We start from the raw sequence: 7,695 nt of genomic DNA, 5'->3' as shown, positions 1-7,695 counted from the left end.
CCCTTGGTAATCTTTTATCAGCAGAATAGAATCTTGCCAGGTGCTGCTGCTGCCGTGTCCTCATTTGCATGGAGGATTTCATTCTACTTCAGTAATCCTCTCCTTCCCCTTCTCTAGTGATTAGTTTGTCATGATAGCATGTCCCAAGTAAGCAAGGCAAAGCCTAACCAACCTCATTTCTAAAGAGCACCTGAGTAGTAATTCCAATATTCACTCACTCGCTCGCTCGCTCACTCACTCACTCACTCACTCACTCACTCACTCACTCACTCACTACTGACACTCTACTCAGACTCACTGTGGTGTTAAGCCATAACACTTGACCTTCAGAATGTAATTCTCACCTTGGATAGCAATCACCCAGAGCATTTGGGAACCCCATGAAGTAGTAGTGGGAATGGTCGTCATAGTAACTTGACTGGATCCCTCTGGAGTCTTATTCTTGCTGCCTCCTAACCTACCCTCTATGCCCGCCCCTCCCCTCTTCCGCAAAAGCCCTATGTTTTCCTTGGTATGGATGACGCAAAGGTTTTCTTTCACCCAGGCATGTCAGTTGGCAGAACTCAGTAGATAGAGGCTGAGTTTCTGGAGAAGATTGAACACGTTCAAATCCCTACTATCAGTAGTCTCAGATCCATGGATTTATTTCAGGGACTTGTTGAAAACGAGCAGTTGAATTACCTGATTGAATTGTCCATAACCCTAATAGGATTAGAGAAAGGCAGTGCTGTGAACTTACTCCCACTGTTTACCAATGGCCCTGCTTCACTAAGGTAGCTAGGGCAGACAGAAGACACGAGGCAAACCTATCTGTCTTAGAAGTATGGCCAGGATGCTCTGTAGGACAGACTTCATCTTATATACTTTATACATGTTGTCCGCAGAAACCCGTCCTTGCAGACGGAGATGGTGCTTGCTAGTGGAGGTGCAGTGAAAAAGAGGAAGGCCCTTGAGGAGATGGGTGACAAAGTGGCTGCAACAATGGGCTCACACACAGGAGCAATCATAAGGATGGCTGAAGGACTGCACGGTGTTTCATTCGTTTGTGTCTAGGTTTGCTGTGGGATGGAACCAAACCCACGGCACCTAGCAACTCACAACCAGAGACTGGTCCCCCTGGAAGTGGAATGGTTTCCTTGAATGCTGTGTGCAGTCACCAGGACAACAGGATTCTAGAACAAGCCTCTGCGACCAGCACATCTCTCTTGGCAGAAACAGCCAGAGTGCTTCTCAGAAGGGAGGTTGGCTGTGGACATGTCAGGAGGCACGTCCCTGGAAACATACATCTTGCTTGGTGAAGTAGAAGGACAGATAAAGAGAAGACCTCAGAAGAGACGTATTAATAAAGTAGCGGCAACAATGGGCTCAATAGGGAGGATGGTGCGGGACTGGGCAGTGTTTTGCTCTGTTGTACGTAGTGTCACTTAGATTCAGAACTGCCTAACAACAACGTGTGAGGACTTCCAGGGACATGGAAACTGTCTTGGGGATGAGTGGGGTGAGCATAGTAGACTTTGAAGATCGACTTCTTGCTTCATTTTATTTCATTACATTGAAGTTAATGTTTGCTTTCCTTCCGATTAAAGAAGTCCCAGGGAGGCTCAATAGAATCCTTGTTGTCTCAGTGGTCCCATATGCCCATGTGGCAGTCTGGCTCCTTATTGACCATGGCCTTGCAAACTCTATGGAAGGTTCTGTCTTGTACTGGAGACACTTGGGTCTTGGAATGGGCTCCAAGGTAGCGGGTGTTTTTGGTGGGACAAAGAGGCGTCTTGGTGGCACAGTAGGGTAAGTGTGGGACTGCTGACCACAAGAGACCTCTCTACCACTCTGTGGGAGAAGCGAGGTGCTATCTGCTTCGCTACAGGTTCATGGTCCCAGAAACCCACTGGGTGGTTCTGCTCTTTCCTATAGGCTCTCTGTGGATCAGAATAAACTCTGATGATCTGGGTTTGGGTTTTGGCTTGGTTCATCAGTTAAGGGGTAAGCTTCTAACCAACTGATTAGCATGGCTTAAATCCACCAGGAAGGAAGGCCAGAACATTTACTTCCAAAAGGTGACAGCCCTGAAAACCCTGTGCTGACCAATTCTAGTCTGCACCTAGGGAGTTGGGCTTGATTCAAGGCACATGATTTAGTTTCAACTATTTCTGATATGTTTCACTTCCAGGAGGCTGACAACACCGAGGTGTGTAGTTCTCACAAAGCTTGTCCTTGTAGGAGGGCCAATCCTCTGGAGACATGTTGCTCTTCCAAAAGGTGTTCTGGCAAACACTCTAGTGACAGTGGATGGCTTAGGACTGGCCAGAGGCCATGTTGCCTTGCTCCACCTGGTCAGCTGTATTTATCTTTCCTGAAGGGATATCTGTCAGATAGTAACTTTTTTAGCTCTTGGTTCCTGGAAATTCCTTGTGCATGATGAGGGTTTTGCAAGGAATGCTAGGTGTGATGCCCCTCACCATTCAGTGCTTCCATTTTTGCCTGGGTTTGGACATGAGCTTATTTTGTGGAATGGAAACCCAAAGGTTCCAGCCAGGAAACTATTGTCTTCAGGAACACAGACAATGCATGGTATCTGCAAGCAGAGCTAGCAACAATTTATGCTGAGTGAGGATTAAACAATGCTGATTTCATTCTACTTCCTATCAATATACATTATGAAGAAGGGGTGCTAATAAACTCATATCTTGCTACAAGGCTGTTTCCTTGTGAGCACTCCAAGGAGCTGAAATAATTTGGCTCTGTTTTAGTTCGGTAAATGATTGTATCACACTGAGTGTAAGTGTGTGCGTGCATGCACAAATGCACACTCAGGGAAGTGAAAATGAGGATGGGTTTTACTATTAATAGAAGATAATTTATTTTATCTTAAAGCAAGACCTTAGCATCTTTTATACAAAACTCAATAATCCTTGAATATGCATATTAAAATTATGTAAAATCTATGTAATTGTGTGTGTACATTTATATTTGAAGCAATAGGTAGTCTGTGCAGGAACATGAAGGTGTGATTCTGAGACTGCCTCTGTTAGAATCCATGCTTTACTTATTTTACCTGCAGAGCTGACTCCGGGCAGCTCCTCCGTAGATCAGTCTTGGAGAGACAGGCCCAGATTCTCATCCTTAGGGCTCCCTAGACATGTGGCTGACAGCCCAGTCCATTGTAAGTGCTCGGTGGTCAGTAGTGGGAAATGGAGTATGGGTGGGAGAAGGAAAGAATCCTACCTTTTGTCTAGGAGAACAGAATGGCTCAGAGTGGAAGCTATATGACATTGAGAAGGATTCATGACACGCCATGCTATGGGAAAAACATATAAAAGTTTTAACTAGTAAATGAATACATATATATATGCAAGGGGGTTTCAGAAAGTCCATGGAAAAGTAGTATTCAAAATTAATGGATTTTTTCCACAAAGTGTTTAAGCCCGCCGATGCACATATTATGTAAAGGAGCTTTTCCTCAGCGGAGGGTTTCTCGGACCACTGCACCGCGAGGGCGGCGCAGCATCCAGTGGGAGACCAGAGACTAAAGGAAAGAGAATTCCTGGTGGTGTTTTCCCGTAAGCATCGGACTACTAACCAGTAGAAAGAAAATGGTTTGAAAAAGATGATGTCAACTTATGTACAGATATGTGTTGACACATGGATATACGTATGGATTGTGATAAGAGCTGTAAGAGCTCCCAATTTTTTTTTAAAGAGGGCATTTCTCTATCTATAGATAAGGACTGTTGCAAAGTTTAAAAAAAAAAAAAAGAGAGAGGAACCTAGTGGAACCTAGGACAACTGTTGTTATTTTGAGGGGGATTCAGCCAATACGATGAAATAAAATGTGTACACATGATTGACGGGAAAGCTAATTCGCTCTGTAAACTTTTACCCATAACACAATAAAACGTTTAACCATAAAAGAAAGTTCCATGGTTCAAACCCACCCATCACTTTGCACAGGACAGATGAGGCTGGCTGTTGCATAGACTCACCACGCCTCAGAAACCCTAGGCAGGGTCGCCATGGGAGGCAGGGAGCTTGGGCTGTGGGTGTCTCTTTCCTCCTGGTGTTGGGAGGCACTTCACACGGCACACAATTGAACCGTTCCACTGTCTGAGGGATTTGGGTGCCATCATCACCAGAATCCACTTCAGAGCTTTCCCTTCTGGTCCTCACTGTCCGTAGCTCCCCATTTTGCCCCATCCTTCCTGGCCATGCTCCCAGGGATTTACCAGCCCAGTCACCGTCCCTGTACATCTACCTACCCTGGGCTTCATGGGCAGAAAAATCACATGAAATACAAACAGGGAGCAAACAAACAAGTGTAACTCAACAACAGTGACTCAACAACGGTGCGGATTACCACAGGCAGACATAGCTCAATGAAAGAGCGCGCCCCAAAGGTTCAAAAGAGAAACGACTTTAAAAAGGGTTCAGGAGGGAACGCAAATGATCCGATATTTTATTTTAACTGATCTATAAATGCGATCATCCATTTTATAACGCTCTCTGTCTGATCGGCTTGTGGTATTTCTTACTAGCACAGTTGTAGAACTGGCTCAGGCACCCCCATGAGCAGAATCAGGAGCACCACTGACATCCGGGATTGCTGGTGACTCCCCCGAGGGCAGTCCTGCCGCCTGCCCGCTTCCCTCCTTTCCCTCGGAAAAGCACTGGATTGAGAGTACACGTGGGAAAGTCAAATGGACGGCACGGAAATTTTATTTTTCGGCAGAGTTAATTGCCACTGTAATCAGCCACGTCTCCCCCTCCCCACTTTGGCTAATAAGGCATGACAAATTAGAGCCTCTTGGAATACTCCTTGCACTAATAGCGTCATAAAACCTCCCTTTAATGGTCACCTACTGCCCGAGTTACCAAGTAACTAATGAAGAGAAACTTGTGGCAGGTTTGCCTCTGGTGGCATGGATGGGGAAGTTTTTTACTGATTTCGGCCCAGCCTCTACTTACGGAGCCACCTGAGAATGGCTTCTAGCACCTGGTAATGTGCAGTCACCTAGATCCATACCCGAGTGCATGCACTCAGGGCTCGGCTGTGTTGAGATGATTCATGATCGTCTAGAGGGAGTTCTAGGACCACTCCTGAAGATACTGCTGGAAAATGTGCCCCTTCTGCACGTCACACTGAGGGCCCATATTCCAAATCACGCTTTCCATTCAAAATTATGTATTTGATGCTTGCATTCCCTCTGCCCCGCCCCACCCCACCCCAGGCTCTTCTTGAGCTTCTTTGATACGTTTCTGTGTATCATTGCACCAATATATAGGAATCAAGGGGCTCTGCAGATAGCATTAAGAGAGAACAAGAAAAATCACCAGAAATAATTTTAAAAAGGAATGTATCCTAATCACCACTAATAGTAGAATGCTCTTGGGTTTCTGAAGTGCACTGGCTGACATCACATGCCAGGATCATTCAAATAATAATTCTGATGCCTTCTAAGAGGAAAATATCATAGGGTTTTGCAGGATCAGCACCTCTTGAGAAAGTATAGGAGGCTAATGCTCCCCTTCTGAAGCCAGTATACTGTTTGTTCATTTAACTTTAGTGAAAACTTGATACAAATGATTAGCAGTTAGTGACCCGTCTCCCAAAGGAAGGTAGACATTAGACTTCAGGAGAGAAAACCAAAAAGGATAAATGCACATGGAGGATTTTAAGGAGTGTTTTTCAAAATCACATTCTGATCCACCCAGTTACCTTCTCTTCTCATCATGCAACTTCATCACGACTGTCTCTTCTCAGCTCTGGGAGCCCGGATGCAAGACACAGCCTCAGGCAAAAGGAGGTGGTAGGCTGTGGTTTTCAGGCAAAAAGATGCCACCCTCTGGGGCAATGCACAAAGGACACCAATGGTTGTCTGGAAGTTATGATGATCCTCGCACTGGCAAAGAGATAGCTATCCTGGTGACATTGAACTCCCAGTGGAGACCCTCACCTCTGTCTGTTGCCCCAGAGGAGTTCTTCCCTCCTGGGTGGTTTCCTGCAAGGTTTTTTGGCATGCCCCTGAGGGATGCTTGGAGTCCTGCCTGTGGAGCATGCACTGTTCTAGGTGGCTAACGTTCCATTACATAGGTCATGGCACTTATTAAAATTCACTCCCAGGAAGTAACTTAGGGATGGCTTTTCTAAAAAATCAAAATAAGAAACCCGAATGGTCAGAAGGACCCCTTTGAGTACTTGAAATGGGAAAGCAATTGCTTTGAGACAGAGAGGAAATGCTAAAAGTAGGCAGCTCATTTGTAGATTCTTGGACTCTCATTGTTTTATTTATTTATTTGTTTTTTAATTCATCCATCCATCCATTCATTCATATGCCATTTGAAAAATTGTATAACAAGCTTTTCCTCAGTGGAACCCGTATCTTCCCACCCCTGTCTCTTCAGCAGTGGATCTGTAGAACAAGATGTACTTAAGGGGGGGCGGGGGGTAGGTGAGAGGGGGGCACTTGCCAGCCACTTCCAAATTTAAAACAGCGCAAGAGCAAATGATCCTCCAACATCCTATGTCTACAATAATATCTCTAATGCACATTCAGGTTATTTTTATGAGACTGTAGTCAAGTGGCAAAAAGCCATCACATGAAGGTCCAGGGAGTGTAAGGGCAGAAAGGTGATACATCATTTCCTCCTCTTTCTTATTTTCGGAACAGAAGAGAGTCACAAGGAAACAATAGACTGTCTTCAGGTATACAGGCCACTTCACTGGAGGCCCACTTGTTTCGACTCCGCAGACCCCACTAACAGGGATGTGCTTCATTTCTGGAGAAACAGGAGTTGTCCTTTGGGTCCACAAGTGTAGCGAGTACCTCTCCCGGTCTCTCTGGGGTTAAATCAGCTCTGTCTGAACTCTCCTGGGGCTGCAGGCACAATTTTCACCCATCAAAGGCAGGGGCGTCTATTGCAGGCATGCCTAATGATAAATATTATTCCTTCATATTAGTCTAATCCATTTTAGTCAGCGTTCAGATCAGAAATAAATGCAGGCCTGGGCTCCAGTCCTTAGAGACGGTGCTAATGGCACGTGTTAGCGATTGAAATAAAAATAATCAGACATAATGACAGTATAATAAACATGCTGAATCATATTCTCACATTAGTGGTTATTAACCCACTTTAGGGCTAAATGGAAGCGATGGATGGCCTGGTGCGCTTGTGTGTTTTCTTTCCACGGCGTGATTAACCACCGGGAACGGCTAGGTTCCGTAGGTAGTAGACCGGGGCTGGCGATGGGGTGGGTGATCCTGGTGAGCAGCCAGGCTTTCGCCGCTCCTGGAAGCCCACCCAGGAGGGACAGGCACAAAGGAAGACCTGCTCTTCTGCTTCCAGCACAGCCACAGTTGCAGCAGCTGCAGGCATTTCTCCTGCTAAGTTTAGGGAGGAGGACCAGCACACCAGGAGGACCACAGATGAGAGTTGATTTAATCATCTCCTTCCTTTCTAATTGCCACCTATAATATCCCAGGGAGCATTCAAAGGCTTATACGTTCCCATGGTTGTGTACAATCGTCAGTTCCATTTGTCAGTTTATCCACTGCTCATGGCTAAACTGTGCCGCAGAGACGTGAAGAATAGGTCCTATCTTTGTTAATTCGACTGAGAGCGAAGTTTGGAGGGTTGTACCAGTGAAGTGGCGAGATCCCACAGCAGGCTCCAAGGCGGCCTGGGCCGGCTGCATGGAGC

Source organism: Echinops telfairi, unplaced genomic scaffold (assembly GCF_000313985.2).
Source record: "Echinops telfairi isolate 266 unplaced genomic scaffold, ASM31398v2 ScPeMD7_7469;HRSCAF=8507_1, whole genome shotgun sequence".
NCBI classification, from domain to species: Eukaryota; Metazoa; Chordata; class Mammalia; order Afrosoricida; family Tenrecidae; genus Echinops; species Echinops telfairi.
The sequence above is the reverse complement of the archived record's forward strand: the minus strand, read 5'-3'. Positions refer to the sequence as shown.